Below are 12,427 nucleotides of genomic sequence, written 5' to 3' on the forward strand. Positions count from 1 at the left end.
TTATTTCAATATTGTACAATTTCACTGTACTCTTCACTTGTGAGAGGTAAGCTGGTGATCTCTTCATTATTTTTCCTGTTGATATCTTCATTATTTTTCCTGTAAGGATCACAAATCTATTCTAAGGAGTATATTAACATGTAGACTGCACAACTATTTGAATTAAGGGGATTACCCTAAAGCCTGCATAGACTGTAATTTCTAATTTTGTGCCTGGTAATATTTTAATAAACCGAGGTAACAACATTGTAATCCTCCACCTCCCCTACTACAAAATCCAGGAGATCAATCCATGAAGTGGAAGGAATGGTTAGGTTTATTTACCAGTTTCATGATTGCCATTGATGCCAATTCATTTTCCGCAGCCAGAAAAAAAGGATTATTTTTTAATTCTATAGGTGTGAAGGCGCAAAAGATTTTTGAACATTTACCAGTTAACCCGCTCCCACTGGTGTTGAGGATTATGATGTCCTTTATTATTATTATTATTAAAAGGCTCTTCTATAGCGCATGGCTACTCGGGAGCATCCCAGCGCTTAAGACTAACCAAGCAGAGAAGGATTGGGAATCTAGAGCTATTTTAACTAGTTGTTTGGAAACAGAAGAGTTTTTAACTTTTTTCGAAAGACAGGGAGGTTAGGCTCTTGGCGGAGAGGTGGGGGAAGAGCATTCCACAGCCCAGCCGCGTTGTGCGAGAACAGGCGACCTCCTGTGCGGGATCTGCTGATCCTAGGAACTGTCAGCAGATTTTGTTGGTTCGAGCGAAGATTCCTGGTAGGATTGTAAGGTCTGATCATATCATCTAGAATGGGGGGGCCACTCCCATAGAGTGTTTTATGGACCGTGCAGAGGGTCTTAAAATAGATTCGCTCCTTTATGGGGAGCCAATGCAAGGTGCAAAGTGCGGGCCTGGCTGAGGTACGATGGCTGGTGCCCGTGAGTAGCCGTGCTGCGGAATTCTGGACAACCTGAAGTTGTCGTATAACCGACACGGGGGCTCCAAGATAGAGCGCATTCCCATAATCCAACCTGGATAGAACAAGGGACCGGACAATGGTTTCCTTTGCTGCCTCCGGTAACTGAGGAAGGATTTTCCGGATTGTTTTCAGCAGTCCGAAGCAAGTGGCTACTGTTTTCCTTGCCTGGGTCTTAAATGACAACTCGGCATCCAACCAAAAGCCGAGACTCTTTATCTCGGTCTTTGGAGTGGGTCCTGGACCCATACAGGAGGGCCAATGTATCGAGTTGTCAAATGTGGCTCGTTTTCCTAGAAGCATCAGCTCCGTGTCCTTTGTGACGCCATATAGAATTGTCATTGTTGTATTTGCCCAAGTCAGTCGGTCACCGGTTGTCCTCTTGTGTGGTCGCCCCTCCGCTAATGGGGACACTTACTTAAGAATAAACCTTATTCTTACCTGCGAGTTCCTGACTTTCTTTCCACCACACTATAGTACATGTGTATAGGCACTTACTTTTAAATTCTTCACATAATGCTGCATCTGCATTTCAAGATGACATCCACCCTACCATCGCATGGAGCCCTTTTTTCTCTTCATGTCTGGGTAAATAAAGACCACCTTCACACTATTTCTCCAGCCTTCAGGTAAATGGGACATCATCTCTATTATTGAGCTGAATGAAGTTTCCTATATTTTACTGACCCGAGTAAACAGCAGAGATTATGTATTAATTTGCCGGCTGCTGGGTAAATAGCAGAGGTTATGCATTATTTGATCAGCTGCTGAATAAATAACCACTTCAACATTTGAACTCTAATGCCAAGTTGAAAACGTAAACCTACCGTTAAGTGTGCATGTGTGTTTTTCAAGTGTAACTTTGTGTTGGAGCTTGCTTTTCCCTTTTGTGAAGCAAGGGTCGGCGCTGGATCAACGCGGTTAAGAGACTGGCTTGATGAAAGAGAGCCAGAGTTGGACTGCTGTGGTGCCTTCCAGGAGCCATTTCTCACTTTGCGGAGCCAAAGTGAAAAGAAAGTAAAGTCATACCGGGCTCATGCAGCACACCAGAGGGACGCTGGGAGCTGGCTAGCAAAATAATGCTGCCTTGTGGGCCGGTAATGCCAGCAGAGGGAGCATTTTGTTTGGTTGCACTCCAGGTACTATCAGACTTTGAAGGTCTTCACATATGTGGGTGGCATCCCATGCAGTGCTCGCCCAATGAGACTGTACAACAAGTCCTGGTCTCAGCGGGTATCCAGGCGGGCTGTTTAATCCCTGGATGCACCTGCGATCTTCCATGTGACTTCACTTCACATGGATTACCGGTTATCATAGGAGTATACCCTGAAATAATGCAGCATAAAGTACACTGGTGTAGTTTCCTTTTGCACCCAGAATTGTTCAAGCTGCTGCAAGACACCTTGAGGAATGATCCTGCGACATGCAGAAAAGCGAGAATCCTACAGAAAGGATCAAGTGGACATAAATGGCATTGAGCGAAAGGCATTTTCGAGCACATAGAGTATGAAATATGGTGTCATTTTGTAATAGTTTTCCTCAATAAATGGACTGCAGTTTAAAGTGTAGAAAATTTGAGACGTGTAACCATTAATTTTACACTAACATTTTGGCAGTGATTTAATAAATATCTATACATTAACAATACCAACAACAATATGAATACAAACCATTTCAGATCCTGACTGTTATACTTTCCCTAGTATTGTAATCTGATGCAAACTTTGATTGAATATGCTATATAAATATCCATATTGTCGTTTATATTACCATTACTATAATTATTTTGAACATTGACATTTGGCACGTGCACATTTTAAATGCAGTATAATTTGTTAGTAAGGCCTCGGGTGAATAGCTTCATTGAAATACAAATTACAAGGCTCATACTTACCAGATGAGTCATATTTCATGAAGATTAACAGTGTGAAAGATTGCATTTCAAACATGGGAGGCCTAATAAGCTTAAGGAAAGTACATTTGATTTGCAGTTTCATTGACGTGTGTAATTCGATAGGATTGTTTTGAATGTAAGGCATAATTTGTTCTAATATTTTTGTAGCTTGCAAGATGAAAAATGGTTTGTGTCAGTTAAAGCAATTTTCTGTCTCCACCAATCATAATTGTATCTTCAAAGAAGAAATATAAAACGTAATGGTGAGGGAAACCACCGCCCTGTACTGTCAGAAAGTGGGTTATTAATTTAGGATGAGGTGCACCTACCAACATAATAACACAATCTAGTTCGGTCACAGCACAGTTCTGAGAGATTCTCTGTTCAACCCCTGGTATCTATGGCACAAGCAGCAGGCAACCCGAAGAGAAAGGTCAGGTGTGTTAAATTCAAGCAGCAAAAGCTATGTTAAAGTAATGAACACAACCCAAAAACATTCCCAAACCAGTTTAGAAAAAATGAGAAATATTGAATGAGCAAATATGCACCAACATCATTAAAATATGATGCGGGGGACCAGAAATATGAATGTAAAGATTTTTCAGGCAATAAACCACCATTGAAAAACAAAAGTTTGCAATACACCAAGCAGACCATCCCCATTAAAGTTTTTACCTTCAGACATTGTCTCTAAAATGCAAGTCAAAATCTTCAAGCATGGAAAGGTCGAAGTCTGTGGCTGGAGAGCAGCGCTTAAACTCAGAAATGTTGTTGAGCTCCTGCTGAAGCTGTTGGTGTTGGTGACAAAAGCTCCGAGTGGAAGCTGGATAACATACCCATTCAGAATGTTTTGCTGCTTGGAGAGATTTACCACTTTGCCCGAGTTCAAGATGTTACTTTTGGACTTAGTCACTTTTTTGGAAGTAAACTTCCACTAGCAGGGCAAGGCTAGAAGCTGTAGTGCACAGCTCCACTAAACCTGATTTTAGCATGGAAAATAACTCAGAGTGGAAAAAACATGGTATGCGCAAATTTCAGCACATTGTCCAGTCTTCCAACCATTTTTCTCCAACTGATGGGAAAGTTCTTTCTGGCTCCAAGTTACTCAGGGCAGACTTCTAGACGCTAGTTCTCTCTCCAGCCAGGACTCTGCAGGGTCTTGTCCTCTACGGTCAACTGGGCCCTCTTGGAATCAGGAGTCCTTCTGTTATTTGTGTCTGTGAAGCAGGCAAAAAGAAGCCCGCCACTTGATAACTGGAAAGCATTTCCTAGGTGCCAGCATGAGTCAGGAGTCCTTTCTTGAGTGAGTGAGACCTCTTCGTCCAGCAGGAGTGAGTTTTCTTTTAGTAAGCCCTTCTTCTTTAGATAGAGTATTCCCATGTTCAGTAATGTCTGAGGAGGGGGTTGAGGTGCAAAATGTATCCTTTCACTAGTCACTGATTAAAGAAATTCTGCTACCCAATCCTATCTGTTTTATCGCAGACGTACTACCTTCTTTTGCAGCACTTCTTCTTTGCCTTTCTGTAAATGTACATAGGAGCCTGCATTTCAATATTGCAGAACCCTTCTGCCACCACCATGCCTGGCTTCAGCTTCCTAGATGCTCCCCTGTTTAGATGAACTCTCCTTGCACCTAACAGGATCCAAACTGCCCACTCCTCCGCACTGTGACTGGAGACTGCGGTCTAGGGGGATCCGGGGAAAGAATAGGAGTATCCCTCCATGGCATGTCCAACTTGAAAGAGGTAGTGTTAAGCCAATCCTTTGCTTTTAGAGATTTCCCTGCCCACTTGCAGATGGCTAATTTCTGATTGTGGTTAGCAGTTAACACCACCTTGTCCTTCCTGTGACCAGAGCCACTGTCTTCTGAGCTAACTTCAATAACTCTCCCAGCCAAGGATATGTATTCCACCGCTGGAGCTGTGATGTGTGGCAGAACTGTTTGTAACCACTGTGACCTCTGGAGCCTCGTCAGGTTCCCCAGCCCAGGATGCACAGCAAATGTATGTACCATACAATGAAGTACCAGCCATATTTTCAATGTTTCTTACATTTTTATTCCAGCAGTAATCCAAAATTGTCCATAGTAATCCATAAAGTCAACGATTTGACACTTTAAATGTTTTATAAGTGCCAATCAGGCTTGCTGCAAAACACTTTCTCATAATGTAAAGTAAAGATGGCTTTCTCAGTGCTTTTCAAACTAATGTATGCCCTTCCTCAGGGGCACTCTATAAAAATAAGAACCTTATGTTTACAGACATAACCAAAATTATTATAAAAACTTATGTCCCGTGCTTGTTAAGTGAATCCACTAGCCCAATCTCAAAGTGTGCCATTAACGTGACTTTTTATGCTATGTGTCCTATTCTCAAACCAAACAGTACCAACATCCCAAATCAAATGCCCCATCAAATTGCAGTATACACTCCAAATGTTTACTCCCCAACCCATGTTATCCAAAGCACCCAACACACTTTGGGGCATATCATCAAGGACCGGCGATAATTATCGCTAAGCGTACATAGCGCTAGGATAATTATCGCCGGCTAACGTGGATTTTTATCGCGGAGATATCGTGCTATTAGCAACGCTTATCTCAAAAGCGATAAAATCCTAGCGCTAACTGCCAAACGTGACATTATCGCTGAAAATCCAGCGATAATCTAACAAAGTTTGGCAGTAGCCTGATGATAGGGCAAGACAAACTTAGCCATGATATCCACCTTCCATAGGATATCATGGCTAAGTCAGTCCTGAAGCAGGCGTAAGGAAAGTAGCGATAACAGAGGTTATCGCTACTTTTCTTGCCGCTATGCTTCATAGCGTGGGGCTTGATGATAGGAGAAATGTCGCTTAGCGACATTTCTCCAGTCATGTCAGGTCAAGAACGCCCACTTTGCATCTCATTAGAGATACAAAGCTGGGCGTTGAGAATTCAGGCGCTAATGCAAGGTTTCACGCGATAGCGTGACCTTACTGATTAGGCGATAAAATTATCGCCGCTTTTCACCCGAAAACGGACGCAAAAGCGGCGATAATATTTTATCGCCTCGTTGCTGATATGCCCCTTAGTGCTTCCCACCTGCATAGCCTTGCCCAAACGGCATACGAATTCAGTCTGCGCATAAGCGTTCATCATACCTTCACAGATGTCGTTTCTTGCGCATTTCCAACCCGGCATTCGTATTAAGTTCAAACCTCACCAGTGTGTATCGAATTTATCTGTCGTATCGTATCACGTGTTTAACGTCCCATGGTATTACATGTTCTGAAAAGTGAAAAAATACCACATCAAGAGCACGGTACCTTTTCGTGTGTACGGTACCTTTTCAAGGACTATAACAGGGCATTTACATAACACCCTAAAAGACCATACATACACATTGTGTGGACACCAGTCACAAAATAAAATAAATCAACATTGAATAAAAAAACATGTTCTAAGAAAAAGAAAAGAAACAGTACATCGTGTTCTCGTGCTGCTGCATGTCAGAAATCATACAAGTAGAAATTAAGCACACCCATGTTGGCTGCTAATGTTCTTAATGCCTTCAATTATGACGTACAAATGCATCTCTAGTGTCCAATGCCCATTTGACTGTATATCTAAATCTTTCCGCACTGTGCTTAGATTTAAAAAACGGGCGTAAACCACACTGTAGACGGAAAAGTGTAAATTTCATCACAAGGTTTGTTGGAATGCACACCCACTTTTCAAATCCTTCAATCCATTTGAGAATGCTCACAACTGTTTGTAAGCCGGCTCTGTTTTACGCAGTACGTTTTTACAAAGTTACTTCTCAACTCAAGTTATTTAAAATCTGATTGCAACATTAAATCACATTTTAACAAATAAATAGGAAGAGACTTTCACTTACTTTGTGAGCAGTGATATATAATTAAGAATTTTACTCTCACCCAGGCCTGTTTTGAGGAAGATTTAGCTGAATCTACAATCTGAAATTGCTTTAAGCCCTTCAATAATGTTGATGGTACACTTTTTAAATGTATATATTAGGCTCCATATCTTGCTGGCTTTAAAGCTACACTTCTGGGGTAGTTTAATAATATTGAAAATAGGCTTTCCTACAAGGCAAGGATGTTTTACTTGCAGTATGTTACAGCAGTGAATTTCAGTTGCTGTCCAGCCCAAAAAACAATGGTGTTCCTCATAGCCATCCTCTTTGTCATATATGTGGCTGCTGTAAATACACACTGAAACCCACATATTGCATGTAACTCCCATGCCATTTACTTGGCAATCTGCTGTCTTACAGAAAAATTAAATAGGCTAATTGGGTAAAATCAATTTTGCTAATGCCATTTCCCAGTCAAGCACAAAAACGGTGGCACTTAATAACAATGTCACCGAGCACAGAGTCCTAATACCATCAGAAATAGGATCCAGAAAAAGGCGAAAACATCTGGGGGTGCCATGCCGAAATGGCAAACTTATACCACCGTTTCTTCACATACAAAATAACATGTGTTTCTTTTTTGTTGTCTAGGTTCTTTAAGATAAATAGATTTGCAGATAATATGGCAAAGGTGAATTTTAATGTGCGCTGCTAAGAATAACATATTTATTGACCAAGGAGCTTGACACAGGTCGACTTTTGCACTTATCGAGTTGCTGAGAACCTCCCAATTTGGGTGTGGGGGGTACATCTGGTTAGATTTCTTCAGCCCGAGGGGTAATATGTGTGGCACTCCCCCCTCAGAGAAAAGGAGTACAGACAGGTCTCCCTCAGTCTCCTCTATGAGTAGTTAGGCTGATCCAGATTCATAGTATTATGAGTCAGCGAACCCTGCCAGAGAAACTATTATCTGCATGGGTTATACGGCTATGCATGAGCCCCATCCTGGCCACTGGAAGTAGAAGACACACAGCTATTGCTGTTTTAAAATAAAAGGCTATTTATTATATACAATCAGTAGGTGAACCCTATGTATTAGATTAACGGTTATCAATAGAGTATTCTCAGCTGTTATTATATATAGAATTAGATGAGAATTAGAAAAAAAACACAGGGTTTTAAATTACATATTTCTGCTAATTACAAAAAAATAGTCTAATCCTTAACTCGAACTTGTGCCACCAAAATGTACTGCTTATAACCTTACATATTGCATCATTCATGGCATGTTAAATGACTTATTTGATTATATCAATGATGATATTTAAATAACAACTTTGTTGAAATGACTGATGAGATCAACCAATCATTCTGACAATGTGCTATAGGCTTTGGGAACGAGGAGTAATACAACCACCTAAATTGATAGTTGGACTCGTATAAGCTTGCCTTCAAGATTTCAAAATATGTCAAATAAATTAGATATTTCAGAAGTGAAACACTTTTGATGCAAGCTATTGCCTTTTTGCTTGTATTTAACCAAACAATGGGGGGATTGGGGCTAGGTCCCGTGCGGAGAGCTGGCTGCTGAACATCATTGAACATTAGACCTTTTGGTCAAGCATTGCTATGAGTGGCTGAAGGCTGAGCAAGTAGTGTGTTAGGTAGTCATGGAGGGATGGGTGCAGGCGAGGGATCCTCGAACTATGCACAGCCTTTGGCTTTGTGCAGCGTGGGTTTGGTCGCTGGGCATGGCCTGTGGCCAACTTCCTCTGTGGACCCAACACACTGCAAAGTTCATGTCCAAGGCGTTGGCCTGCATGGAACGGGGTTGACTGGAGGGCCTAGCCCTACAGGCATTAAACCACTAATACACACCAATTCCCCACTGGACCCACAACCCAAGAGTACCCCCCGAGTAGCCAACCTCTGACCATGCCTGGCCTTCACCCATGCTGTGCATGGGAACGGCTGCAGAGCCTTGCCTGTGGCTAAGCCATGTGACCAACCATCTGCAGCAGCCCAACCCCTCTAGCTGTGAAATGCCTTTGGTGTGTGCCTTGGGAGCTTGGTTTGTGGGCCTTCCACCCACACTCCCATGGACACAAACCCACACACCCACTCCACAAGTGTATCTGTTCATTTTTAATCTTTTTTTTTTTTTACTGTACTGGAGCCCTACAGCAATACTTGCCCTAGAGTATACTCCATGGTACCACAGAACTTTGTACGCTTCACGTAATGAAGCTTGCACAGTCCCAGGTTATACCTCCTGAAGAAGTTCCACTATTCCGGATAGGAGGGTCACGTTGGGTCCCACGTGAGTACCTCGATACCCATGGAACAAATGCTATTTTTTTCTTTTTTGGCCCGAGGGGGAAGAGGTCCTTCCGGGTTGCCCTGTGAGTGCCAAGGGGTTAGGCATCCCTACCCTGCCATCCTATATGATTTTTTAAACCATTATGGCGGCCCCAACATTTTTCTTTGTTTTCAAGTTGTAGCCTGCCAAGCAGACGGTTCTGTCCCGTGGCATAACATAGGCTAACGGGAGAAAAAGCTCTGTCTGCCAATCAGAAACCCTTATTTGTTAAATTTACAGTACCACCGGACTCCCAATGGACTCATGCAGGACCAACCATCCAGATCCCATTATTTTAACCCCTTCATGGCCACCTCAGCATCTTTTTAAATATGAATGAATTTCTTGAAAATAGCTGAACAGATTTACACCAAATAATGAAAAGCACACTTTCTGAGTAAAGAACAAACTTTCTACCAAATCTGGTGTAAATCCATTCAGCTGTTTTTTATGTATCGCTTCCCAAACGTTCTTGAGGGAATTAATATTGGAAAACAAAATTTTGAGTCCCCCTCTTTTCTCTTGACCCCCACTTGAAGGATCATCCCGAAACCTTTCAGGGAGTAGCTAAGGGAGAAGAACTTTGTTGGGGGAAGATTTCAAAAAGATTAGCTAAATGTTATAAGCAAATAATAAACACTGTTCCTTTGGAAACTAGGCGCTAAGCCTTAAACATAAGCACCCTAAAAGGTTAGCTCATATTATGTTTACCACTCAATTGGGCCTGATTTGTGTCTAATATGTATGTATTCTCAGTTAAACTCTATCACTCATGCCACATATAATAACATATTGTGTGCTTAATATGTAATTATAGCTACATATATGGAGTGTAGTTAAAAGGGAATGGAAAGTCTTTATATCTGTGAGCAAAAAGAAAAGCTCAGTGGGTTTTATATTTAAATTCAGTGCCTTTGCCAATTTCACTTCATGGTGTTTTTCTTCAGGGGGTAAGGAGAGTTCCCAGTTTCATTCTTCGCTCTTCCTTAGGAAGATAACTCTCAGATCAAAAACACTCTGATTTTCCATTAGTTTGTTATAATTTTCCAGCAGGTTGAAGGATAACCCAATTCTCTCAGCTTCAACTTACCCACACTTGGAATACCTTTTTACCCGACAAATATGTGCATTTTTTCATCGTCAGTTCCATAAAAAAAGTAATCATACACATCAGGATTGGAACCAATCGTGCAAACATTTGAAAATATATATCCATTTGTATGCAAAGATCACCTCAATGTTACTCTAAATAATTCAAACATACTCTTTTCTTCAGTTTTAATGTGTCACTATACCTGTTGTATGAAACATGATTTGTAACCTTCAAAAAATAAACATCGAAATGTTTTTTGTTATAATTGAGTTATTCTATTTGAAACTTAGTGCAATCCAAGCTTCATAATAATCACTTACTGATTCTAGTTCTAATTGGGGTTATTTATAGTTTGGCATATAAGGCACTCATCGCAAACGGAATGTCCCCCAAATTAATGGGTATGCACACTCTGTTTAGGGTCAGGAGACCATCAGGTTTCCATTAACGGAATGCCTGTTGGCTCTGATGACAGAAAATGTCCTCTGTTGGACTGACAGAGTAGTGCCATTGGAGGAAGGCCAATACACTGCCCTCCGTAATTAAGGTGGATGGTGTGAAGCACTTTTTTTCCTGTTCATTATCATTAGGTAAAACTTAGCAGTGAGGGACAAATAATGAACCCTTGCATGGAGCGTGGCTTGAAGCAACAAGATCGGGCGCCTGACAAGCAAGTGCCCCCATAATCCTGCGGAATCTAGAACACAGGCTGGCATTTCTTTTTCAATTATTCAGCCCACTTTGATGCCCTAAAGCTGCCGAGATTGCTAGCCAGCCCCTCTTTGGATTATTTATGCGAACGCACTGGTAGTGCATTGCCAATCACACCACTGCGGCCTCCTATTGGGGTCTGCCTTGGGGCCGAGGTGGCCTTCGAGGCACCATGGCAGCCTCACACCCAGAGAGGAGCTTCCTCCATTCTTAGTTTTATGGGGGAAGTCACACTTCAATTCTATGATCTTGCCACTCTGCAGCGACTGCCCAAACTGGTGGTGGTCATTGATGGTAGAGAGGGCCCTTGGTGCCCGCATCACCTGTAGAGTGCTTGATCTCCATCTCTTTTCTTCTTGTTGGCTGTTTGCGGACCATACAACATTAGTTTGCTCTGTGCCTGGTAGCAGACTATGAGGGGGGGGGGTCCCTTTAATGCCTCTTCTCTTTTGCTCTTATGCTAATTTTGCTGGTAAGTGACAGTGCTCTGGGAGGCTTTGGGCCACTGCTATCTTGTGGGGCCCAGACAGGCAACTGGGGCCTAATGCCATCTTGGTCTGAGTTGAGGGACTTGTGTGTGATTCCCCCCGACGTCATCCACATTTTAGAACATTGTTACCATTAGAAGCAGGTCCCTCCATGGCCAAAAAGTCAATAATAGATTGGAATAGCCAGCATGAACAATGCAAGTTGCATCATATCAGGAGCCTGTCAGGACCAGAACGCATTTCCTGCCCCCACCTGGGCACCACAGACTTAGTTACTCAGCCATATACCCAGGTTGGCTCAGAGCACTCAATACACAGGCCGTCGAGGACTATCTTAGAGAGGGGTTCTGTTTGCTTACAGTTTACAGGCCTGCTCTGTGACTGTGGAGCAGTGAAAGAGGTGGTAACCAAGACTGCTCGTGCCTTCCCTCCTGAACTTCTAATCTCTTCCAGGGGGAAAGCCAATGGGGGAGAACTCAGTGGCCTTTCCCTGCAGGCTAGTGACTGCCCCCTGTGGAAACTTAGAGGTCCACTTCGCTGGCACAATTGAAAAGTTACGAGTTGGCAAACTGCTACCATAGCCGGGAGTCTTTGTAGTGGCTGAGGAACAGGAGCGAGATTTCTCCCGAAACCCGCACTCCATATCAATGGAGCCGCCAGGTGATCCCACAGTTCCAACTGAGAACTGAGAAACTACACCAGATACTAGATGCCAGTACAGACATCAGGTCAACACTGGTGAAATAGTTGATGCGGGGGCAATTGATCTAGCCTCCTACAAAATGATCAAAGTAACCTCTCAGAATAGGTGAAGATGAATGAAGAACTCCTCATCTTCAGAACCGATTCTCCACAGGCAAGATGCGTGACTTAGTGACAGATTTTTCTTTCTTGAAGGGGGGCAGAGGATAGAGAGGGCCACTCCGGCTGCAACAATCCTTGCATAGTAGACCTGCCAGAAAATTTAGAGGGCCAAAATCCTATTACCTTCATTGAGGACTGGCCATCCAAACATGTTGACCCACTGACCTCTTTCCCTTGTTCACCT

Source organism: Triturus cristatus, chromosome 2_2 (assembly GCF_964204655.1).
Source record: "Triturus cristatus chromosome 2_2, aTriCri1.1, whole genome shotgun sequence".
NCBI classification, from domain to species: domain Eukaryota; kingdom Metazoa; phylum Chordata; class Amphibia; order Caudata; family Salamandridae; genus Triturus; species Triturus cristatus.